General features: G+C 51.7%; 1 protein-coding gene across 1 annotated transcript in view; it reads right to left on the bottom strand.

Annotated features, from left to right (window-relative positions):
* LOC123994229 (highly divergent homeobox-like) overlaps positions 1 to 24,586 on the bottom strand; it is a 77,507-nt gene extending 52,921 nt beyond the window's left edge. Inside the window, exon 1 of the mRNA XM_046296767.1 lies at positions 24,420 to 24,586. The gene's annotated coding sequence lies outside the window, so the exon portion shown is untranslated. The remainder of the gene's footprint in view (positions 1 to 24,419) is intronic.
* Between the last annotated feature and the right edge of the window lie 296 nt (positions 24,587 to 24,882).

The raw sequence follows: 24,882 nt of genomic DNA, 5'->3' as shown, positions 1-24,882 counted from the left end.
ATCAGAGCTAACTTAGCTAGCTGAGTAGGACCTGGATCAGATTTAGCTAGTTGTGTGGGACCTGGATCAGAGCTAACTGATGAGTGGGACCTGGATCAGAGCTAACTTAGCTCGCTGAGTGGGACCTAGATCAGAGCTAACTTAGCTAGCTGCGTGGGACCTGGATCAGAGCTAACTTAGCTAGCTGAGTGGGACCTGGATCAGAGCTAACTTAGCTCGCTGAGTGGGACCTGGATCAGAGGTAACTTAGCTCGCTGATTGGGACCTGGATCAGAGCTCGCTGATGAGTGGGACCTGGATCAGAGCTAGCTAGCTGAGTGGGACCTGGATCAGAGCTAGCTAGCTGAGTGGGACCTGGATCAGAGCTAGTTAGCTGAGTGGGAACTGGATCAGAGCTAACTGATGAGTGGCACCTGGATCAGAGCTAACTTAGCTCGCTGAGTGGGACCTAGATCAGAGCTAACTTAGCTAGCTGCGTGGGACCTGGATCAGAGCTAACTTAGCTAGCTGAGTGGGACCTGGATCAGAGCTAACTTAGCTCGCTGAGTGGGACCTGGATCAGAGGTAACTTAGCTAGCTGAGTGGGACCTGAATCAGAGCTAGCTAGCTGAGTGGGACTTGGATCAGAGCAAACTAAATGAGTGGGACCTGGATCAAAGCTAACTTAGCTAGCTGAGTGGGACCTGGATCAGAGCTAACTTAGCTAGTTGAGTGGGACCTGGATCAGAGCTAACTTAGCTAGTTGAGTGAGACCTGGATCAGAGCTAATTTAGCTAGTTGAGTGGGACCTGGATCAGAGCTAACTTACCTAGTTGAGTGGGACCTGGATCAGAGCTAATTTAGCTAGTTGAGTGGGACCTGGATCAGAGCTAGCTGGTTGAGTGGGACCTGGAACAGATTTAGCTAGTTGAGTGGGACCTGGATCAGAGCTAATTTAGCTAGTTGAGTGGGACCTGGATCAGAGCTAGCTGGTTGAGTGGGACCTGGAACAGATTTAGCTAGTTGTGTGGGACCTGGAACAGAGCAAACTAGATGAGTGGGACCAGGATCAGAGCTAACTAAATGAGAGGGAGCTGGATCAGAACTAGCTAGCTTAGTGGGACCTGGATCAGAGCTAGTTAGCTGAGTGGGACCTGGATCAGAGCTAGCTAGCTGAGTGGGAGCTGGATCAGAGCTAGCTAGCTGAGTGGGACCTGGATCAGAGCTAACTTAGCTAGCTGAGTGGCACCTGGATCAGCGCTAACTTAGCTAGCTGAGTGGGACCTGGATCAGAGCTAACTTAGCTCGCTGAGTGGGACCTGGATCAGAGCTAGTTAGCCGAGTGGGACCTGGATGAGAGCTAACTTAGCTAGCTGAGTGGGACCTGGATCAGAGCTAGTTAGCTGAGTGGGAGCTGGATCAGAGCTAGCTAGCTGAGTGGGACCTGGATCAGAGCTAGCTAGCTGAGTGGGACCTGGATCAGAGCTAGTTAGCTGAGTGGGACCTGGATCAGAGCTAACTTAGCTAGCTGAGTGGGACCTGGATCAGAGCTAACTTAGCTAGCTGAGTGGGACCTGGATCAGAGCTAGCTAGCTGAGTGGGAGCTGGATCAGAGCTAGCTAGCTGAGTGGGACCTGGATCAGAGCTAACTTAGCTAGTTGAGTGCGACCTGGATCAGAGCTAGCTAGCTGAGTGGGAGCTGGATCAGAGCTAGCTAGCTGAGTGGGACCTGGATCAGAGCTAGCTAGCTGAGTGGGACCTGGATCAGAGCTAGCTAGCTGAGTGGGAGCTGGATCAGAGCTAGCTAGCTGAGTGGGAGCTGGATCAGAGCTAGCTAGCTGAGTGGGACCTGGATCAGAGCTAGCTAGCTGAGTGGGACCTGGATCAGAGCTAGCTAGCTGAGTGGGAGCTGGATCAGAGCTAGCTAGCTGAGTGGGAGCTGGATCAGAGCTAGCTAGCTGAGTGGGACCTGGATCAGAGCTAGTTAGCTGAGTGGGACCTGGATCAGAGCTAGCTAGCTGAGTGGGAGCTGGATCAGAGCTAGCTAGCTGAGTGGGACCTGGATCAGAGCTAACTTAGCTAGCTGAGTGGGACCTGGATCAGAGCTAACTTAGCTAGCTGAGTGGGACCTGAATCAGAGCTAGCTAGCTGATTGGGAGCTGGATCAGATTTAGCTAGTTGTGTGGGACCTGGATCAGAGCTAACTGATGAGTGGCACCTGGATCAGAGCTAACTTAGCTCGCTGAGTGGGACCTAGATCAGAGCTAACTTAGCTAGCTGCGTGGGACCTGGATCAGAGCTAACTTAGCTAGCTGAGTGGGACCTGGATCAGAGCTAACTTAGCTCGCTGAGTGGGACCTGGATCAGAGGTAACTTAGCTCGCTGAGTGGGACCTGGATCAGAGCTCGCTGATGAGTGGGACCTGGATCAGAGCTAGCTAGCTGAGTGGGACCTGGATCAGAGCTAGTTAGCTGAGTGGGAACTGGATCAGAGCTAACTTAGCTAGTTGAGTGCGACCTGGATCAGAGCTAGTTAGCTGAGTGGGACCTGGATCAGAGCTAACTTAGCTAGCTGAGTGGGACCTGGATCAGAGCTAACTTAGCTAGCTGAGTGGGACCTGGATCAGAGCTAGCTGAGTGGGAGCTGGATCAGATTTAGCTAGTTGTGTGGGACCTGGATCAGAGCTAACTGATGAGTGGCACCTGGATCAGAGCTAACTTAGCTCGCTGAGTGGGACCTAGATCAGAGCTAACTTAGCTAGCTGCGTGGGACCTGGATCAGAGCTAACTTAGCTAGCTGAGTGGGACCTGGATCAGAGCTAACTTAGCTCGCTGAGTGGGACCTGGATCAGAGGTAACTTAGCTCGCTGAGTGGGACCTGGATCAGAGCTCGCTGATGAGTGGGACCTGGATCAGAACTAGCTAGCTGAGTGGGACCTGGATCAGAGCTAACTTAGCTAGTTGAGTGCGACCTGGATCAGAGCTAGTTAGCTGAGTGGGACCTGGATCAGAGCTAACTTAGCTAGCTGAGTGGGACCTGGATCAGAGCTAGCTAGCTGAGTGGGAGCTGGATCAGAACTAGCTAGCTGAGTGGGACCTGGATCAGAGCTAGTTAGCTGAGTGGGACCTGGATCAGAGCTAGCTAGCTGAGTGGGAGCTGGATCAGAGCTAGCTAGCTGAGTGGGACCTGGATCAGAGCTAACTTAGCTAGCTGAGTGGGACCTGGATCAGAGCTAACTTAGCTAGCTGAGTGGGACCTGGATCAGAGCTAGCTAGCTGAGTGGGAGCTGGATCAGAGCTAGCTAGCTGAGTGGGACCTGGATCAGAGCTAACTTAGCTAGTTGAGTGCGACCTGGATCAGAGCTAGTTAGCTGAGTGGGACCTGGATGAGAGCTAACTTAGCTAGCTGAGTGGGACCTGGATCAGAGCTAGTTAGCTGAGTGGGAGCTGGATCAGAGCTAGCTAGCTGAGTGGGAGCTGGATCAGAGCTAGCTAGCTGAGTGGGACCTGGATCAGAGCTAGCTAGCTGAGTGGGACCTGGATCAGAGCTAGTTAGCTGAGTGGGACCTGGATCAGAGCTAACTTAGCTAGCTGAGTGGGACCTGGATCAGAGCTAACTTAGCTAGCTGAGTGGGACCTGGATCAGAGCTAGCTAGCTGAGTGGGAGCTGGATCAGAGCTAGCTAGCTGAGTGGGACCTGGATCAGAGCTAACTTAGCTAGTTGAGTGCGACCTGGATCAGAGCTAGCTAGCTGAGTGGGAGCTGGATCAGAGCTAGCTAGCTGAGTGGGACCTGGATCAGAGCTAGCTAGCTGAGTGGGAGCTGGATCAGAGCTAGCTAGCTGAGTGGGAGCTGGATCAGAGCTAGCTAGCTGAGTGGGAGCTGGATCAGAGCTAGCTAGCTGAGTGGGAGCTGGATCAGAGCTAGCTAGCTGAGTGGGAGCTGGATCAGAGCTAACTTAGCTAGCTGAGTGGGACCTGGATCAGAGCTAACTTAGCTAGCTGAGTGGGACCTGGATCAGAGCTAGCTAGCTGAGTGGGAGCTAGATCAGAGCTAGCTAGCTGAGTGGGAGCTGGATCAGAGCTAGCTAGCTGAGTGGGACCTGGATCAGAGCTAGTTAGCTGAGTGGGACCTGGATCAGAGCTAGCTAGCTGAGTGGGAGCTGGATCAGAGCTAGCTAGCTGAGTGGGACCTGGATCAGAGCTAACTTAGCTAGCTGAGTGGGACCTGGATCAGAGCTAACTTAGCTAGCTGAGTGGGACCTGGATCAGAGCTAGCTAGCTGAGTGGGAGCTGGATCAGAGCTAGCTAGCTGAGTGGGACCTGGATCAGAGCTAACTTAGCTAGTTGAGTGGGACCTGGATCAGAGCTAGTTAGCTGAGTGGGACCTGGATCAGAGCTAACTTAGCTAGCTGAGTGGGACCTGGATCAGAGCTAGCTAGCTGAGTGGGAGCTGGATCAGAACTAGCTAGCTGAGTGGGACCTGGATCAGAGCTAGTTAGCTGAGTGGGACCTGGATCAGAGCTAGCTAGCTGAGTGGGACCTGGATCAGAGCTAACTTAGCTAGCTGAGTGGGACCTGGATCAGAGCTAACTTAGCTAGCTGAGTGGGACCTGGATCAGAGCTAACTTAGCTAGCTGAGTGGGACCTGGATCAGAGCTAGCTAGCTGAGTGGGAGCTGGATCAGAGCTAGCTAGCTGAGTGGGACCTGGATCAGAGCTAACTTAGCTAGTTGAGTGCGACCTGGATCAGAGCTAGTTAGCTGAGTGGGACCTGGATGAGAGCTAACTTAGCTAGCTGAGTGGGACCTGGATCAGAGCTAACTTAGCTCGCTGAGTGGGACCTGGATCAGAGGTAACTTAGCTCGCTGAGTGGGACCTGGATCAGAGCTCGCTGATGAGTGGGACCTGGATCAGAACTAGCTAGCTGAGTGGGACCTGGATCAGAGCTAACTTAGCTAGCTGAGTGGGACCTGGATCAGAGCTAACTTAGCTAGCTGAGTGGGACCTGGATCAGAGCTAGTTAGCTGAGTGGGACCTGGATCAGAGCTAACTTAGCTAGCTGAGTGGGACCTGGATCAGAGCTAGCTAGCTGAGTGGGAGCTGGATCAGAACTAGCTAGCTGAGTGGGACCTGGATCAGAGCTAGTTAGCTGAGTGGGACCTGGATCAGAGCTAACTTAGCTAGCTGAGTGGGACCTGGATCAGAGCTAACTTAGCTAGCTGAGTGGGACCTGGATCAGAGCTAGCTAGCTGAGTGGGAGCTGGATCAGAGCTAGCTAGCTGAGTGGGACCTGGATCAGAGCTAACTTAGCTAGTTGAGTGCGACCTGGATCAGAGCTAGTTAGCTGAGTGGGACCTGGATGAGAGCTAACTTAGCTAGCTGAGTGGGACCTGGATCAGAGCTAGTTAGCTGAGTGGGAGCTGGATCAGAGCTAGCTAGCTGAGTGGGAGCTGGATCAGAGCTAGCTAGCTGAGTGGGACCTGGATCAGAGCTAGCTAGCTGAGTGGGACCTGGATCAGAGCTAGTTAGCTGAGTGGGACCTGGATCAGAGCTAACTTAGCTAGCTGAGTGGGACCTGGATCAGAGCTAACTTAGCTAGTTGAGTGCGACCTGGATCAGAGCTAGTTAGCTGAGTGGGACCTGGATGAGAGCTAACTTAGCTAGCTGAGTGGGACCTGGATCAGAGCTAACTTAGCTCGCTGAGTGGGACCTGGATCAGAGGTAACTTAGCTCGCTGAGTGGGACCTGGATCAGAGCTCGCTGATGAGTGGGACCTGGATCAGAACTAGCTAGCTGAGTGGGACCTGGATCAGAGCTAACTTAGCTAGTTGAGTGCGACCTGGATCAGAGCTAGTTAGCTGAGTGGGACCTGGATCAGAGCTAACTTAGCTAGCTGAGTGGGACCTGGATCAGAGCTAGCTAGCTGAGTGGGAGCTGGATCAGAACTAGCTAGCTGAGTGGGACCTGGATCAGAGCTAGTTAGCTGAGTGGGACCTGGATCAGAGCTAGCTAGCTGAGTGGGAGCTGGATCAGAGCTAGCTAGCTGAGTGGGACCTGGATCAGAGCTAACTTAGCTAGCTGAGTGGGACCTGGATCAGAGCTAACTTAGCTAGCTGAGTGGGACCTGGATCAGAGCTAGCTAGCTGAGTGGGAGCTGGATCAGAGCTAGCTAGCTGAGTGGGACCTGGATCAGAGCTAACTTAGCTAGTTGAGTGCGACCTGGATCAGAGCTAGTTAGCTGAGTGGGACCTGGATGAGAGCTAACTTAGCTAGCTGAGTGGGACCTGGATCAGAGCTAGTTAGCTGAGTGGGAGCTGGATCAGAGCTAGCTAGCTGAGTGGGACCTGGATCAGAGCTAGCTAGCTGAGTGGGAGCTGGATCAGAGCTAGCTAGCTGAGTGGGACCTGGATCAGAGCTAACTTAGCTAGTTGAGTGCGACCTGGATCAGAGCTAGCTAGCTGAGTGGGAGCTGGATCAGAGCTAGCTAGCTGAGTGGGACCTGGATCAGAGCTAGCTAGCTGAGTGGGAGCTGGATCAGAGCTAGCTAGCTGAGTGGGAGCTGGATCAGAGCTAGCTAGCTGAGTGGGAGCTGGATCAGAGCTAGCTAGCTGAGTGGGAGCTGGATCAGAGCTAACTTAGCTAGCTGAGTGGGACCTGGATCAGAGCTAACTTAGCTAGCTGAGTGGGACCTGGATCAGAGCTAGCTAGCTGAGTGGGAGCTGGATCAGAGCTAGCTAGCTGAGTGGGAGCTGGATCAGAGCTAGCTAGCTGAGTGGGACCTGGATCAGAGCTAGTTAGCTGAGTGGGACCTGGATCAGAGCTAGCTAGCTGAGTGGGAGCTGGATCAGAGCTAGCTAGCTGAGTGGGACCTGGATCAGAGCTAACTTAGCTAGCTGAGTGGGACCTGGATCAGAGCTAACTTAGCTAGCTGAGTGGGACCTGGATCAGAGCTAGCTAGCTGAGTGGGACCTGGATCAGAGCTAACTTAGCTAGTTGAGTGGGACCTGGATCAGAGCTAGTTAGCTGAGTGGGACCTGGATCAGAGCTAACTTAGCTAGCTGAGTGGGACTTGGATCAGAGCTAGCTAGCTGAGTGGGAGCTGGATCAGAGCTAGCTAGCGGAGTGGGACCTGGATCAGAGCTAACTTAGCTAGCTGAGTGGGAGCTGGATCAGAGCTAGCTAGCTGAGTGGGAGCTGGATCAGAGCTAGCTAGCTGAGTGGGACCTGGATCAGAGCTAACTTAGCTAGTTGAGTGGGACCTGGATCAGAGCTAACTTAGCTAGTTGAGTGGGACCTGGATCAGAGCTAGTTAGCTGAGTGGGACCTGGATCAGAGCTAGTTAGCTGAGTGGGACCTGGATCAGAGATAACTTAGCTAGTTGAGTGGGACCTGGATCAGAGCTAACTTACCTAGTTGAGTGGGACCTGGATCAGAGCTAACTTAGCTAGCTGAGTGGGACCTGAATCAGAGCTAACTTCGCTAGCTGTGTGGGACCTGGATCAGAGCTAGTTAGCTGAGTGGGACCTGGATCAGAGCTAACTTAGCTAGCTGAGTGGGACCTGGATCAGAGCTAATTTAGCTAGTTGAGTGGGACCTGGATCAGAGCTAATTTAGCTAGTTGAGTGGGACCTGGATCAGAGCTAGCTAGCTGAGTGGGACCTGGATCAGAGCTAGCTGATGAGTGGGACCTGGATCAGAGCTAGCTGATGAGTGGGACCTGGATCAGAGCTAATTTAGCTAGTTGAGTGGGATCTGGATCAGAGCTAATTTAGCTAGTTGAGTGGGACCTGGATCAGAGCTAACTTAGCTAGCTGAGTAGGACCTGGATCAGATGTAGCTAGTTGTGTGGGACCTGGATCAGAGCTAACTGATGAGTGGCACCTGGATCAGAGCTAACTTAGCTCGCTGAGTGGGACCTAGATCAGAGCTAACTTAGCTAGCTGCGTGGGACCTGGATCAGAGCTAACTTAGCTAGCTGAGTGGGACCTGGATCAGAGCTAACTTAGCTCGCTGAGTGGGACCTGGATCAGAGGTAACTTAGCTAGCTGAGTGGGACCTGAATCAGAGCTAGCTAGCTGAGTGGGACTTGGATCAGAGCAAACTAAATGAGTGGGACCTGGATCAAAGCTAACTTAGCTAGCTGAGTGGGACCTGGATCAGAGCTAACTTAGCTAGTTGAGTGGGACCTGGATCAGAGCTAACTTAGCTAGTTGAGTGAGACCTGGATCAGAGCTAATTTAGCTAGTTGAGTGGGACCTGGATCAGAGCTAACTTACCTAGTTGAGTGGGACCTGGATCAGAGCTAATTTAGCTAGTTGAGTGGGACCTGGATCAGAGCTAGCTGGTTGAGTGGGACCTGGAACAGATTTAGCTAGTTGAGTGGGACCTGGATCAGAGCTAATTTAGCTAGTTGAGTGGGACCTGGATCAGAGCTAGCTGGTTGAGTGGGACCTGGAACAGATTTAGCTAGTTGTGTGGGACCTGGAACAGAGCAAACTAGATGAGTGGGACCAGGATCAGAGCTAACTAAATGAGAGGGAGCTGGATCAGAGCTAACTAAATGAGTGGGAGCTGGATCAGAGCTACCTAGATGAGTGGGACCTGGATCAGAGCTACCTAGATGAGTGGGACATGGATCAGAGCTAACGTAGCTAGCTGAGTGGGACCTGGATCAGATTTAGCTAGTTGTGTGGGACCTGGATCAGAGCTACCTAGATGAGTGGGACCTGGATCAGAGCTAACTAGATGAGTGGGACATGGATCACAGCTAACGTAGCTAGCTGAGTGGGACATGGATCAGAGCTAATTTAGCTTGCTGAGTGGGACCTGGATCAGAGCTAATTTAGCTAGTTGAGTGGGACCTGGATCAGAGCTAACATAGCTAGCTGTGTGGGACCTGGATCAGAGCAAGCTGATGAGTGGGACCTGGATCAGAGCTAGCTAGCTGAGTGGGACCTGGATCAGAGCTAATTTAGCTAGTTGAGTGGGACCTGGATCAGAGCTAGCTGATGAGTGGGACCTTGATCAGAGCTAGCTTAGCTGAGTGGGACCTGGATCAGAGCTAGTTAACTGAGTGGGACCTGGATCAGAGCTAACTTAGCTAGCTGAGTGGGACCTGGATCAGAGCTAGCTGATGAGTGGGACCTGGATCAGAGCTAGCTAGCTGAGTGGGACCTGGATCAGAGCTAACTTACCTAGTTGAGTGGGACCTGGATCAGAGCTAACTTACCTAGTTGAGTGGGACCTGGATCAGAGCTAATTTATCTAGTTGAGAGGGACCTGGATCAGAGCTAGCTAGCTGAGTGGGACCTGGATCAGAGCTAGTAAGCTGAGTGGGACCTGGATCAGAGCTAACTTAGCTAGCTGAGTGGGACCTGAATCAGAGCTAACTTCGCTAGCTGTGTGGGACCTGGATCAGAGCTAGTTAGCTGAGTGGGGCCTGGATCAGAGCTAACTTAGCTAGCTGAGTGGGACCTGGATCAGAGCTAGCTGATGAGTGGGACCTGGATCAGAGCTAGCTAGCTGAGTGGGACCTGGATCAGAGCTAACTTACCTAGTTGAGTGGGACCTGGATCAGAGCTAACTTACCTAGTTGAGAGGGACCTGGATCAGAGCTAGTAAGCTGAGTGGGACCTGGATCAGAGCTAACTTAGCTAGCTGAGTAGGACCTGGATCAGATTTAGCTAGTTGTGTGGGACCTGGATCAGAGCTAACTGATGAGTGGGACCTGGATCAGAGCTAACTTAGCTCGCTGAGTGGGACCTAGATCAGAGCTAACTTAGCTAGCTGCGTGGGACCTGGATCAGAGCTAACTTAGCTAGCTGAGTGGGACCTGGATCAGAGCTAACTTAGCTCGCTGAGTGGGACCTGGATCAGAGGTAACTTAGCTCGCTGATTGGGACCTGGATCAGAGCTCGCTGATGAGTGGGACCTGGATCAGAGCTAGCTAGCTGAGTGGGACCTGGATCAGAGCTAGCTAGCTGAGTGGGACCTGGATCAGAGCTAGTTAGCTGAGTGGGAACTGGATCAGAGCTAACTTAGCTAGTTGAGTGCGACCTGGATCAGAGCTAGTTAGCTGAGTGGGACCTGGATCAGAGCTAACTTAGCTAGCTGAGTGGGACCTGGATCAGAGCTAGCTAGCTGAGTGGGAGCTGGATCAGAACTAGCTAGCTGAGTGGGACCTGGATCAGAGCTAGTTAGCTGAGTGGGACCTGGATCAGAGCTAGCTAGCTGAGTGGGAGCTGGATCAGAGCTAGCTAGCTGAGTGGGACCTGGATCAGAGCTAACTTAGCTAGCTGAGTGGCACCTGGATCAGCGCTAACTTAGCTAGCTGAGTGGGACCTGGATCAGAGCTAACTTAGCTCGCTGAGTGGGACCTGGATCAGAGCTAGTTAGCCGAGTGGGACCTGGATGAGAGCTAACTTAGCTAGCTGAGTGGGACCTGGATCAGAGCTAGTTAGCTGAGTGGGAGCTGGATCAGAGCTAGCTAGCTGAGTGGGACCTGGATCAGAGCTAGCTAGCTGAGTGGGACCTGGATCAGAGCTAGTTAGCTGAGTGGGACCTGGATCAGAGCTAACTTAGCTAGCTGAGTGGGACCTGGATCAGAGCTAACTTAGCTAGCTGAGTGGGACCTGGATCAGAGCTAGCTAGCTGAGTGGGAGCTGGATCAGAGCTAGCTAGCTGAGTGGGACCTGGATCAGAGCTAACTTAGCTAGTTGAGTGCGACCTGGATCAGAGCTAGCTAGCTGAGTGGGAGCTGGATCAGAGCTAGCTAGCTGAGTGGGACCTGGATCAGAGCTAGCTAGCTGAGTGGGACCTGGATCAGAGCTAGCTAGCTGAGTGGGAGCTGGATCAGAGCTAGCTAGCTGAGTGGGAGCTGGATCAGAGCTAGCTAGCTGAGTGGGACCTGGATCAGAGCTAGTTAGCTGAGTGGGACCTGGATCAGAGCTAGCTAGCTGAGTGGGAGCTGGATCAGAGCTAGCTAGCTGAGTGGGACCTGGATCAGAGCTAACTTAGCTAGCTGAGTGGGACCTGGATCAGAGCTAACTTAGCTAGCTGAGTGGGACCTGAATCAGAGCTAGCTAGCTGATTGGGAGCTGGATCAGATTTAGCTAGTTGTGTGGGACCTGGATCAGAGCTAACTGATGAGTGGCACCTGGATCAGAGCTAACTTAGCTCGCTGAGTGGGACCTAGATCAGAGCTAACTTAGCTAGCTGCGTTGGACCTGGATCAGAGCTAACTTAGCTAGCTGAGTGGGACCTGGATCAGAGCTAACTTAGCTCGCTGAGTGGGACCTGGATCAGAGGTAACTTAGCTCGCTGAGTGGGACCTGGATCAGAGCTCGCTGATGAGTGGGACCTGGATCAGAGCTAGCTAGCTGAGTGGGACCTGGATCAGAGCTAGTTAGCTGAGTGGGAACTGGATCAGAGCTAACTTAGCTAGTTGAGTGCGACCTGGATCAGAGCTAGTTAGCTGAGTGGGACCTGGATCAGAGCTAACTTAGCTAGCTGAGTGGGACCTGGATCAGAGCTAACTTAGCTAGCTGAGTGGGACCTGGATCAGAGCTAGCTAGCTGAGTGGGAGCTGGATCAGATTTAGCTAGTTGTGTGGGACCTGGATCAGAGCTAACTGATGAGTGGCACCTGGATCAGAGCTAACTTAGCTCGCTGAGTGGGACCTAGATCAGAGCTAACTTAGCTAGCTGCGTGGGACCTGGATCAGAGCTAACTTAGCTAGCTGAGTGGGACCTGGATCAGAGCTAACTTAGCTCGCTGAGTGGGACCTGGATCAGAGGTAACTTAGCTCGCTGAGTGGGACCTGGATCAGAGCTCGCTGATGAGTGGGACCTGGATCAGAACTAGCTAGCTGAGTGGGACCTGGATCAGAGCTAACTTAGCTAGTTGAGTGCGACCTGGATCAGAGCTAGTTAGCTGAGTGGGACCTGGATCAGAGCTAACTTAGCTAGCTGAGTGGGACCTGGATCAGAGCTAGCTAGCTGAGTGGGAGCTGGATCAGAACTAGCTAGCTGAGTGGGACCTGGATCAGAGCTAGTTAGCTGAGTGGGACCTGGATCAGAGCTAGCTAGCTGAGTGGGACCTGGATCAGAGCTAACTTAGCTAGCTGAGTGGGACCTGGATCAGAGCTAACTTAGCTAGCTGAGTGGGACCTGGATCAGAGCTAACTTAGCTAGCTGAGTGGGACCTGGATCAGAGCTAGCTAGCTGAGTGGGAGCTGGATCAGAGCTAGCTAGCTGAGTGGGACCTGGATCAGAGCTAACTTAGCTAGTTGAGTGCGACCTGGATCAGAGCTAGTTAGCTGAGTGGGACCTGGATGAGAGCTAACTTAGCTAGCTGAGTGGGACCTGGATCAGAGCTAACTTAGCTCGCTGAGTGGGACCTGGATCAGAGGTAACTTAGCTCGCTGAGTGGGACCTGGATCAGAGCTCGCTGATGAGTGGGACCTGGATCAGAACTAGCTAGCTGAGTGGGACCTGGATCAGAGCTAACTTAGCTAGTTGAGTGCGACCTGGATCAGAGCTAGTTAGCTGAGTGGGACCTGGATCAGAGCTAACTTAGCTAGCTGAGTGGGACCTGGATCAGAGCTAGCTAGCTGAGTGGGAGCTGGATCAGAACTAGCTAGCTGAGTGGGAGCTGGATCAGAGCTAGTTAGCTGAGTGGGACCTGGATCAGAGCTAGTTAGCTGAGTGGGACCTGGATCAGAGCTAACTTAGCTAGCTGAGTGGGACCTGGATCAGAGCTAATTTAGCTAGTTGAGTGGGACCTGGATCAGAGCTAATTTAGCTAGTTGAGTGGGACCTGGATCAGAGCTAGCTAGCTGAGTGGGAGCTGGATCAGAACTAGCTAGCTGAGTGGGAGCTGGATCAGAGCTAGTTAGCTGAGTGGGACCTGGATCAGAGCTAGCTAGCTGAGTGGGAGCTGGATCAGAGCTAGCTAGCTGAGTGGGACCTGGATCAGAGCTAACTTAGCTAGCTGAGTGGGACCTGGATCAGAGCTAACTTAGCTAGCTGAGTGGGACCTGGATCAGAGCTAGCTAGCTGAGTGGGAGCTGGATCAGAGCTAGCTAGCTGAGTGGGACCTGGATCAGAGCTAACTTAGCTAGTTGAGTGCGACCTGGATCAGAGCTAGTTAGCTGAGTGGGACCTGGATGAGAGCTAACTTAGCTAGCTGAGTGGGACCTGGATCAGAGCTAGTTAGCTGAGTGGGAGCTGGATCAGAGCTAGCTAGCTGAGTGGGAGCTGGATCAGAGCTAGCTAGCTGAGTGGGACCTGGATCAGAGCTAGCTAGCTGAGTGGGACCTGGATCAGAGCTAGTTAGCTGAGTGGGACCTGGATCAGAGCTAACTTAGCTAGCTGAGTGGGACCTGGATCAGAGCTAGCTAGCTGAGTGGGACCTGGATCAGAGCTAACTTAGCTAGTTGAGTGCGACCTGGATCAGAGCTAGCTAGCTGAGTGGGAGCTGGATCAGAGCTAGCTAGCTGAGTGGGACCTGGATCAGAGCTAGCTAGCTGAGTGGGAGCTGGATCAGAGCTAGCTAGCTGAGTGGGAGCTGGATCAGAGCTAGCTAGCTGAGTGGGAGCTGGATCAGAGCTAGCTAGCTGAGTGGGACCTGGATCAGAGCTAACTTAGCTAGCTGAGTGGGACCTGGATCAGAGCTAACTTAGCTAGCTGAGTGGGACCTGGATCAGAGCTAGCTAGCTGAGTGGGAGCTGGATCAGAGCTAGCTAGCTGAGTGGGAGCTGGATCAGAGCTAGCTAGCTGAGTGGGACCTGGATCAGAGCTAGTTAGCTGAGTGGGACCTGGATCAGAGCTAGCTAGCTGGTGGGAGCTGGATCAGAGCTAGCTAGCTGAGTGGGACCTGGATCAGAGCTAACTTAGCTAGCTGGTGGGACCTGGATCAGAGCTAACTTAGCTAGCTGAGTGGGACCTGGATCAGAGCTAGCTAGCTGAGTGGGAGCTGGATCAGAGCTAGCAGCTGAGTGGGACCTGGATCAGAGCTAACTTAGCTAGTTGAGTGGGACCTGGATCAGAGCTAGTTAGCTGAGTGGGACCTGGATCAGAGCTAACTTAGCTAGCTGAGTGGGACTTGGATCAGAGCTAGCTAGCTGAGTGGGAGCTGGATCAGAGCTAGCTAGCGGAGTGGGACCTGGATCAGAGCTAACTTAGCTAGCTGAGTGGGAGCTGGATCAGAGCTAGCTAGCTGAGTGGGAGCTGGATCAGAGCTAGCTAGCTGAGTGGGACCTGGATCAGAGCTAACTTAGCTAGTTGAGTGGGACCTGGATCAGAGCTAACTTAGCTAGTTGAGTGGGACCTGGATCAGAGCTAGTTAGCTGAGTGGGACCTGGATCAGAGCTAGTTAGCTGAGTGGGACCTGGATCAGAGATAACTTAGCTAGTTGAGTGGGACCTGGATCAGAGCTAACTTAGCTAGTTGAGTGGGACCTGGATCAGAGCTAACTTAGCTAGCTGAGTGGGACCTGGATCAGAGCTAGCTAGCTGAGTGGGAGCTGGATCAGAGCTAACTAGCTGAGTGGGAGCTGGATCAGAGCTAGCTAGCTGAGTGGGACCTGGATCAGAGCTAACTTAGCTAGCTGAGTGGGAGCTGGATCAGAGCTAGCTAGCTGAGTGGGACCTGGATCAGAGCTAGCTAGCTGAGTGGGAGCTGGATCAGAGCTAGCTAGCGGAGTGGGACCTGGATCAGAGCTAACTTAGCTAGCTGAGTGGGAGCTGGATCAGAGCTAGCTAGCTGAGTGGGAGCTGGATCAGAGCTAGCTAGCTGAGTGGGACCTGGATCAGAGCTAACTTAGCTAGTTGAGTGGGACCTGGATCAGAGCTAACTTAGCTAGTTGAGTGGGACCTGGATCAGAGCTAGTTAGCTGAGTGGGACCTGGATCAGAGCTAGTTAGCTGAGTGGGACCTGGATCAGAGATAACTTAGCTAGTTGAGTGGGACCTGGATCAGAGCTAACTTAGCTAGTTGAGTGGGACCTGGATCAGAGCTAACTTAGCTAGCTGAGTGGGACCTGGATCAGAGCTAGCTAGCTGAGTGGGAGCTGGATCAGAGCTAACTAGCTGAGTGGGAGCTGGATCAGAGCTAGCTAGCTGAGTGGGACCTGGATCAGAGCTAACTTAGCTAGCTGAGTGGGAGCTGGATCAGAGCTAGCTAGCTGAGTGGGACCTGGATCAGAGCTAGTTAGCTGAGTGGGACCTGGATCAGAGCTAACTTAGCTTGTTGAGTGGGACCTGGATCATAGCTAACTAAGCTAGTTGAGTGGGACCTGGATCAGAGCTAACTTAGCTAGTTGAGTGGGACCTGGATCAGAGCTAACTTAGCTAGTTGAGTGGGACCTGGATCAGAGCTAACTTAGCTAGTTGAGAGGGACCTGGATCAGAGCTAACTTAGCTAGTTGAGTGGGACCTGGATCAGAGCTAGCTAGTTGAGAGGGACCTGGATCAGAGCTAACTAGTTGAGTGGGACCTGGATCAGATTTAGCTAGTTGTGTGGGACCTGGATCAGTACAAACTAAGAGAGTGGGAGCTGGATCAGAGCTACCTAGATGAGTGGGACCTGGATCAGAGCTAACTAGCTGAGTGGGACCTGGATCAGAGCTAGCTAGCTGAGTGGGACCTGGATCAGAGCTAGTTAGCTGAGTGGGACCTGGATCAGAGCTAACTTAGCTAGCTGAGTGGGAGCTGTATCAGAGCTAGCTAGTTGAGTGGGACCTGGATCAGAGCTAACTTAGCTAGCTGAGTGGGACCTGGATCAGAGCTAACTTAGCTAGTTGAGTGGGACCTGGATCAGATTTAGCTAGTTGTGTGGGACCTGGATCAGATTTAGCTAGTTGAGTGGGACCTGAATCAGAGCTAACTTAGCTAGCTGTGTGGGACCTGGATCAGAGCAAGCTGATGAGTGGGTCCTGGATCAGAGCTAGCTAGCTGAGTGGGACCTGGATCAGAGCTAGCTAGCTGAGTGGGACATGGATCAGAGCTAACTTAGCTAGCTGAGTGGGACCTGGATCAGAGCTAATTTAGCTAGTTGAGTGGGACCTGGATCAGAGCTAGCTGATGAGTGGGACCTTGATCAAAGCTAGCTGATGAGTGGGACCTGGATCAGAGCTAACTTAGCTCCCCGAGTGAGACCTAGATCATAGCTAACTTAGCTAGCTGAGTGGGACCTGGATCAGAGCTAACTTAGCTAGTTGAGAGGGACCTGGATCAGATTTAGCTAGCTTAGTGGGACCTGGATCAGATTTAGCTAGTTGAGTGGGACCTGGATCAGATTTAGCTAGTTGTGTGGGACCTGGATCAGATTTAGCTAGTTGAGTGGGACCTGGATCAGATTTAGCTAGTTGTGTGGGACCTGGATCAGATTTAGCTAGTTGAGTGGGACCTGAATCAGAGCTAACTTAGCTAGCTGTGTGGGACCTGGATCAGAGCAAGCTGATGAGTGGGACCTGGATCAGAGCTAGCTAGCTGAGTGGGACCTGGATCAGAGCTAGCTAGCTGAGTGGGACCTGGATCAGAGCTAATTTAGCTAGTTGAGTGGGACCTGGATCAGAGCTAGCTGATGAGTGGGACCTTGATCAGAGCTAGCTGATGAGTGGGACCTGGATCAGAGCTAGCTAGCTGAGTGGGACCTGGATCAGAGCTAACTGATGAGTGGCACCTGGATCAGAGCTAACTTAGCTCGCTGAGTGGGACCTAGATCAGAGCTAACTTAGCTAGCTGAGTGGGACCTGGATCAGAGCTAACTTAGCTAGCTGAGTGGGACCTGGATCAGAGCTCGCTGATGAGTGGGACCTGGATCAGAGCTAGCTAGCTGAGTGGAACTTGGATCAGAGCTAGCTAGCTGAGTGGGACCTGGATCAGAGCTAGCTAGCTGAGTGGGACCTGGATCAGAGCTAGCTAGTTGAGTGCGACCTGGATCAGAGCTAGTTAGCTGAGTGGGACCTGGATCAGAGCTAACTTAGCTAGCTGAGTGGGAGCTGGATCAGAGCTAGCTAGCTGAGTGGGACCTGGATCAGAGCTAACTTAGCTAGCTGAGTGGGACCTGGATCAGAGCTAACTTAGCTAGTTGAGTGGGACCTGGATCAGAGCTAACTTAGCTAGTTGAGTGGGACCTGGATCAGAGCTAACTTAGCTAGTTGAGTGGGACCTGGATAAGAGCAAACTTAGCTAGTTGAGAGGGACCTGTGGGACCTGTATCAGAGCTAGCTAGTTGAGCTAGTTGAGTGGGACCTGGATAGTTGAGTGGGACCTGGATCAGAGCTAGCTAGTTGAGAGGGACCTGGATCAGAGCTAACTTACCTAGTTGAGTGGGACCTGGATCAGAGCTAACTTAGCTAGTTGAGTGGGACCTGGATCAGAGCTAACTAGTTGAGTGAGACCTGGATCAGATTTAGCTAGTTGTGTGGGACCTGGATCAGAGCAAACTAGATGAGTGGGACCTGGATCAGAGCTAACTAAATGAGTGGGAGCTGGATCAGAGCTACCTTGATGAGTGGGACCTGGATCAGAGCTAACTATATGAGTGGGACCTGGATCAGAGCTAACGTAGCTAGTTGAGAGGGACCTGGATCACAGCTAACTAGTTGAGTGGGACCTGGATCAGATTTAGCTAGTTGAGTGGGACCTGGATCAGATGTAGCTAGTTGAGTGGGACCTGGATCAGATTTAGCTAGTTGTGTGGGACCTGGATCAGAGCAAACTAGATGAGTGGGACCTGGATCAGAGCTAACTAAATGAGTGGGAGCTGGATCAGAGCTACCTAGATGAGTGGGACCTGGATCAGAGCTAACTATATGAGTGGGACCTGGATCAGAGCTAACGTAGCTAGTTGAGAGGACCTGGATCAGAGCTAACTAGTTGAGTGGGACCTGCATCAGATTTAGCTAGTTGAGTGGGACCTGGATCAGATGTAGCTAGTTGAGTGGGACCTGGATCAGATTTAGCTAGTTGTGTGGGACCTGGATCAGAGCAAACTAGATGAGTGGGACCTGGATCAGAGCTACCTAGATGAGTGGGACCTGGATCAGAGCTAACTATATGAGTGGGACCTGGATCAGAGCTAAAGTAGCTAGCTGAGTGGCACCTGGATCAGAGCTAACTTAGCTCGCTGATTGGGACCTGGATTAGAGCTAATTTAGCTAGTTGAGTGGGATCTGGATCAGAGCTAGCTCGTTGAGTGGGACCTGGATCAGAGCTAGCTCGTTGAGTGGGACCTGGATCAGAGCTAGCTAGCTGAGTGGGACCTGGATCAGAGCTAGCTAGCTGAGTGGGACCTGGATCAGAGCTAACTGATGAGTGGCACCTGGATCAGAGCTAACTTAGCTCGCTGAGTGGGACCTAGATCACATTTACATTTACATTTAAGTCATTTAGCAGACGCTCTTATCCAGAGCGACTTACAAATTGGTGCATTCACCTTATGACATCCAGTGGGACAGTCACTTAACAATAGTGCATCTAAAACTTAGGGGGGGTGGGGTGAGAGGGATTACTTAACCTATCCTAGGTATTCCTTAAAGAGGTGGGGTTTCAGGTGTCTCCGGAAGGTGGTGATTGACTCCGCTGTCCTGGCGTCGTGAGGGAGTTTGTTCCACCATTGGGGGGCCAGGGCAGCGAACAGTTTTGACTGGGCTGAGCGGGAGCTGTACTTCCTCAGTGGTAGGGAGGCGAGCAGGCCAGAGGTGGATGAACGCAGTGCCCTTGTTTGGGTGTAGGGCCTGATCAGAGCCTGGAGGTACTGAGGTGCCGTTCCCCTCACAGCTCCGTAGGCAAGCACCATGGTCTTGTAGCGGATGCGAGCTTCAACTGGAAGCCAGTGGAGAGAACGGAGGAGCGGGGTGACGTGAGAGAACTTGGGAAGGTTGAACACCAGACGGGCTGCGGCGTTCTGGATGAGTTGAAGGGTTTAATGGCACAGGCAGGGAGCCCAGCCAACAGCGAGTTGCAGTAATCCAGACGGGAGATGACAAGTGCCTGGATTAGGACCTGCGCCGCTTCCTGTGTGAGGCAGGGTCGTACTCTGCGGATGTTGTAGAGCATGAACCTACAGGAACGGGCCACCGCCTTGATGTTAGTTGAGAACGACAGGGTGTTGTCCAGGATCACGCCAAGGTTCTTGGCGCTCTGGGAGGAGGACACAATGGAGTTGTCAACCGTGATGGCGAGATCATGGAACGGGCAGTCCTTCCCGGGAGGAAGAGCAGCTCCGTCTTGCCGAGGTTCAGCTTGAGGTGGTGATCCGTCATCCACACTGATATGTCTGCCAGACATGCAGAGATGCGATTCGCCACCTGGTCATCAGAAGGGGGAAAGGAGAAGATTAATTGTGTGTCGTCTGCATAGCAATGATAAGAGAGACCATGTGAGGTTATGACAGAGCCAAGTGACTTGGTGTATAGCGAGAATAGGAGAGGGCCAAGAACAGAGCCCTGGGGGACACCAGTGGTGAGAGCGCGTGGTGAGGAGACAGATTCTCGCCACGCCACCTGGTAGGAGCGACCTGTCAGGTAGGACGCAATCAAGCGTGGGCCGCGCCGGAGATGCCCAACTCGGAGAGGGTGGAGAGGAGGATCTGATGGTTCACAGTATCGAAGGCAGCCGATAGATCTAGAAGGATGAGAGCAGAGGAGAGAGAGTTAGCTTTAGCAGTGCGGAGCGCCTCCGTGATACAGAGGAGAGCAGTCTCAGTTGAATGACTAGTCTTGAAACCTGACTGATTTGGATCAAGAAGGTCATTCAGAGAGAGATAGCGGGAGAGCTGGCCAAGGACGGCACGTTCAAGAGTTTTGGAGAGAAAAGAAAGAAGGGATACTGGTCTGTAATTGTTGACATCGGAGGGATCGAGTGTAGGTTTTTTCAGAAGGGGTGCAACTCTCGCTCTCTTGAAGACGGAAGGGACGTAGCCAACGGTCAGGGATGAGTTGATGAGCGAGGTGAGGTAAGGGAGAAGGTCTCCGGAAATGGTCTGGAGAAGAGAGGAGGGGATCAGAGCTAACTTAGCTAGCTGAGTGGGACCTGGATCAGAGCTAATTTAGCTAGTTGAGTGGGACCTGGATCAGAGCTAGCTGATGAGTGGGACCTTGATCAGAGCTAGCTGATGAGTGGGACCTGGATCAGAGCTAGCTAGCTGAGTGGGACCTGGATCAGAGCTAACTGATGAGTGGCACCTGGATCAGAGCTAACTGATGAGTGGCACCTGGATCAGAGCTAACTTAGCTCGCTGAGTGGGACCTAGATCAGAGCTAACTTAGCTAGCTGAGTGGGACCTGGATCAGAGCTAACTTAGCTAGCTGAGTGGGACCTGGATCAGAGCTCGCTGATGAGTGGGACCTGGATCAGAGCTAGCTAGCTGAGTGGGACCTGGATCAGAGCTAGCTAGCTGAGTGGGACCTGGATCAGAGCTAGCTAGCTGAGTGGGACCTGGATCAGAGCTAGCTAGCTGAGTGGGACCTGGATCAGAGCTAGTTAGCTGAGTGGGACCTGGATCAGAGCTAACTTAGCTAGTTGAGTGCGACCTGGATCAGAGCTAGTTAGCTGAGTGGGACCTGGATCAGAGCTAACTTAGCTAGCTGAGTGGGAGCTGGATCAGAGCTAGCTAGCTGAGTGGGACCTGGATCAGAGCTAACTTAGCTAGCTGAGTGGGACCTGGATCAGAGCTAACTTAGCTAGTTGAGTGGGACCTGGATCAGAGCTAACTTAGCTAGTTGAGTGGGACCTGGATCAGAGCTAACTTAGCTAGTTGAGTGGGACCTGGATCAGAGCTAACTTAGCTAGTTGAGTGGGACCTGGATCAGAGCTAACTTAGCTAGTTGAGTGGGACCTGGATCAGAGCTAACTTAGCTAGTTGAGTGGGACCTGGATAAGAGCAAACTTAGCTAGTTGAGAGGGACCTGTGGGACCTGTATCGGAGCTAGCTAGTTGAGCTAGTTGAGTGGGACCTGGATAGTTGAGTGGGACCTGGATGGTCCTGTAGCTCAGTTGGTAGAGCATGGCGCTTGTAACGCCAGGGAAGTGGGTTCAATCCCCGGGACCACCCATACGTAGAATGTATGCACACATGACTGTAAGTCGCTTTGGATAAAAGCGTCTGCTAAATGGCATATATTATTATTATATTATTATATTAGCTAGCTAGTTGAGAGGGACCTGGATCAGAGCTAACTTACCTAGTTGAGTGGGACCTGGATCAGAGCTAGCTAGTTGAGTGGGACCTGGATCAGAGCTAACTTAGCTAGTTGAGTGGGACCTGGATCAGAGCTAGCTAGTTGAGAGGGACCTGGATCAGAGCTAACTAGTTGAGTGAGACCTGGATCAGATTTAGCTAGTTGTGTGGGACCTGGATCAGAGCAAACTAGATGAGTGGGACCTGGATCAGAGCAAACTAGATGAGTGGGACCTGGATCAGAGCTAACTAAATGAGTGGGAGCTGGATCAGAGCTACCTTGATGAGTGGGACCTGGATCAGAGCTAACTATATGAGTGGGATCTGGATAAGAGCTAACGTAGCTAGCTGAGTGGGACCTGGATCAGAGCTAACGTAGCTAGTTGAGAGGGACCTGGATCAGAGCTAACTAGTTGAGTGGGACCTGGATCAGATTTAGCTAGTTGAGTGGGACCTGGATCAGATGTAGCTAGTTGAGTGGGACCTGGATCAGATTTAGCTAGTTGTGTGGGACCTGGATCAGAGCAAACTAGATGAGTGGGACCTGGATCAGAGCTAACTAAATGAGTGGGAGCTGGATCAGAGCTACCTAGATGAGTGGGACCTGGATCAGAGCTAACTATATGAGTGGGACCTGGATCAGAGCTAACGTAGCTAGTTGAGAGGGACCTGGATCAGAGCTAACTAGTTGAGTGGGACCTGCATCAGATTTAGCTAGTTGAGTGGGACCTGGATCAGATGTAGCTAGTTGAGTGGGACCTGGATCAGATTTAGCTAGTTGTGTGGGACCTGGATCAGAGCAAACTAGATGAGTGGGACCTGGATCAGAGCTAACTATATGAGTGGGACCTGGATCAGAGCTAAAGTAGCTAGCTGAGTGGGACCTGGATCAGAGCTAACTTAGCTAGCTGATTGGGACCTGGATTAGAGCTAATTTAGCTAGTTGAGTGGGATCTGGATCAGAGCTAGCTCGTTGAGTGGGACCTGGATCAGAGCTAGCTCGTTGAGTGGGACCTGGATCAGAGCTAGCTAGATGAGTGGGACCTGTATCAGAGCTAGCTAGTTGTGTGGGACCTGGATCAGAGCTAGCTCGTTGAGTGGGACCTGGATCAGATTTAGCTAGTTGAGTGGGACCTGGATCAGAGCTAACTTAGCTAGTTGTGTGGGACCTGGATCAGAGCTAACTTAGCTAGTTGAGGGACCTGGATCAAAGCTAACTTAGCTAGTTGTGTAGGACCTGGATTAGAGCTAACTTAGCTAGTTGAGTGGGACCTGGATCAGAGCTAGTTAGCTGAGTGGGACCTGGATCAGAGCTAACGTAGCTAGTTGAGAGGGACCTGGATCAGAGCTAACTAGTTGAGTGGGACCTGGATCAGATTTAGATAGTTGAGTGGGACCTGGATCAGATTTAGCTAGTTGTGTGGGACCTGGATCAGAGCAAACTAGATGAGTGGGACCTGGATCAGAGCTAACTAAATGAGTGGGAGCTGGATCAGAGCTACCTAGATGAGTGGGACCTGGATCAGAGCTAACTATATGAGTGGGACCTGGATCAGAGCTAAAGTAGCTAGCTGAGTGGGACCTGGATCAGAGCTAAAGTAGATAGCTGAGTGGGACCTGGATCAGAGCTAAGTTAGCTAGTTGAGTGGGATCTGGATCAGAGCTAACGTAGCTAGCTGAGTGGGACCTGGATCAGAGCTAACTTAGCTAGCTGATTGGGACCTGGATTAGAGCTAATTTAGCTAGTTGAGTGGGATCTGGATCAGAGCTAGCTCGTTGAGTGGGACCTGGATCAGAGCTAGCTAGATGAGTGGGACCTGTATCAGAGCTAGCTAGTTGTGTGGGACCTGTATCAGAGCTAGCTAGTTGAGTGGGACCTGGATCAGATTTAGCTAGTTGAGTGGGACCTGGATCAGAGCTAGCTAGTTGTGTGGGACCTGGATCAGAGCTAGCTCGTTGAGTGGGACCTGGATCAGATTTAGCTAGTTGAGTGGGACCTGGATCAGAGCTAACTTAGCTAGTTGTGTGGGACCTGGATCAGAGCTAACTTAGCTAGTTGAGGGACCTGGATCAAAGCTACCTTAGCTAGTTGTGTGGGACCTGGATCAGAGCTAACTTAGCTAGTTGAGTGGGACCTGGATCAGAGCTAGTTAGCTGAGTGGGACCTGGATCAGAGCTAGCTAGGTGAGTGGGACCTGGATCAGAGCTAATTTAGCTGAGTGGGACCTGGATCAGAGCTAGCTAGTTGAGTGGGACCTGTATCAAAGCTAACTTAGCTAGTTGAGTGGGACCTGGATCAGAGCTAGCTAGTTGAGTGGGACCTGGATCAGAGCTAACTTAGCTAGTTGAGTGGGACCTGGATCAGAGCTAACTTAGCTAGTTGTGTGGGACCTGGATCAGAGCTAACTTAGCTAGTTGTGTGGGACCTGGATCAGAGCTAACTTAGCTAGTTGTGTGGGACCTGGATCAGAGCTAACTTAGCTAGTGGACCTGTTCAATCCTTCCTTGGTAGCGTGTGAGATGTGCAGGATGTCTTGCTAACGTTACTACCACCAAATCAGAGTATCGACTATGTGGAGCCATGCAACTAATGTATCGCGTTATAACTTGGAGGTTGCAATAACGCAACTTGCTCGATAGCTAGCTATAGTTAGCTTGTATTGATTGAGGTGGGCTAATACTAGAAAAGTGTCAGCGTCCTAAACATATATATAGCTAAGTTACTAGTTAGCTAGCTAAAAAGTCCAAAAGAGTTAGAGAAAATATTCTAGACTCGTTGAAAAGCAAAAGTTTGATGATTCTGCTGCTTGCCAGTCTCTTCTAACCCAACCATCCTCTCCCTCCCGTTTCAGCTCTCAAGCTCAGTGCGCATGGTCCCTGAATGAAAAAACATTGCAAAGCGAATTGATGTAGAAAACGCACATCCACCCATTCCGCCACAAGGGCAGAGAGAGAGATGGGGCAGAAATAGGATTCCCACACAGGAAGCGGAAAGATCCAACTTTCCGACAGCTAGTTTACAGACAGTCAACAACCCGCTGAAAGCAACACAACAATAACGCCTAGGGCACGTCATACGAGAAAGACAGGCCATGTCTGCCATAACCAGACCACTGGAGCCGAATAAACTTTTCCTTTAAATCTCTGATTTCTCCTGTCCTAACATGGTCACTCTGACCCCTGCCTACAGCGAACTGAAGGCACAACTCGTCGAAATCTGTCACAGTGAAAGTGTGAAAATCAGTTTAGCATGTACCTGTTTTTGTCGTCAAATCAAATGACCGCTCTAATTCAGCTGATTTCTTCAGCAGTCCCCGAGCCAGACAATGAAATCTCATCATCCGATCATCAATTCTAATCATGATCGTGACGTATTCGCAGACAGAAGCCAATTAGATCATGAAATCAGGGCTGTAACATTCAACCCAGTGATGTCCCGCCCAGCGGTGACTTTGTGGGGAGGAGAGAGAGAAAACCTTTATACTGAACAAAAATATAAACGCAACATGTAAATGCACAAAAAACGTAATCCTCAAAAAATAAATATTACAAACTTGTTTACATCCCTGTTAGTGAACAAATCCCCATTTGCCAAAATAATCCATCCACTTGCCAGATTAAATAGCATGCTGATGACACTGGTGCACCTTGTGCTGGGGACAATAAAAGGCCACTCTAAAATGTGACTCGTTTCAGGAAACTAGGCGTATGTCGCACGT

Source organism: Oncorhynchus gorbuscha, linkage group LG13 (genome assembly GCF_021184085.1).
Source record: "Oncorhynchus gorbuscha isolate QuinsamMale2020 ecotype Even-year linkage group LG13, OgorEven_v1.0, whole genome shotgun sequence".
Lineage (NCBI taxonomy): Eukaryota > Metazoa > Chordata > Actinopteri > Salmoniformes > Salmonidae > Oncorhynchus > Oncorhynchus gorbuscha.
Note: the sequence above shows the minus strand (reverse complement) of the source record. Positions and strands in the feature narration are given on the sequence as shown.